Below are 378 nucleotides of genomic sequence, written 5' to 3'. Positions count from 1 at the left end.
CGCCGGGTCTGTACAATACGGTTTGCTATAAAACTCAAAATCTTCCAGCCGGGGCCACCGAGTTCGTGTGTGTGTGCGCGCGTGCGGCGTGAGGGGCTGGGGGGCTAGGGCGCAGGCGAGCACCTCTCACCCGCTGGGTTCTCCGGGGAGTGGGCTCCGGGTAATTCTAAGGGGCCCCTGCGGTCTCTGTAAATGAATGGACTCATTCCCGGGGCCCATTACTTAGGCAGGGGTTTGAACTCTGGCACTGGGGAGTGGTTCTGGGGCTGGACTTTCACCGTGAGACTTGGGCGCCTGGATGATCTTTTTGGTGGGCTGGGGTCGCGGGGTCCTCCCGGATCTCGGCCAACTGGCCGGGGACGGCAGGGGCTCGGGGCC

The sequence above is a fragment of the Tupaia chinensis genome, unplaced genomic scaffold (assembly GCF_000334495.1).
Source record: "Tupaia chinensis unplaced genomic scaffold, TupChi_1.0 Scaffold000231_1, whole genome shotgun sequence".
Classification (NCBI taxonomy): domain Eukaryota; kingdom Metazoa; phylum Chordata; class Mammalia; order Scandentia; family Tupaiidae; genus Tupaia; species Tupaia belangeri.
Note: the sequence above shows the minus strand (reverse complement) of the source record.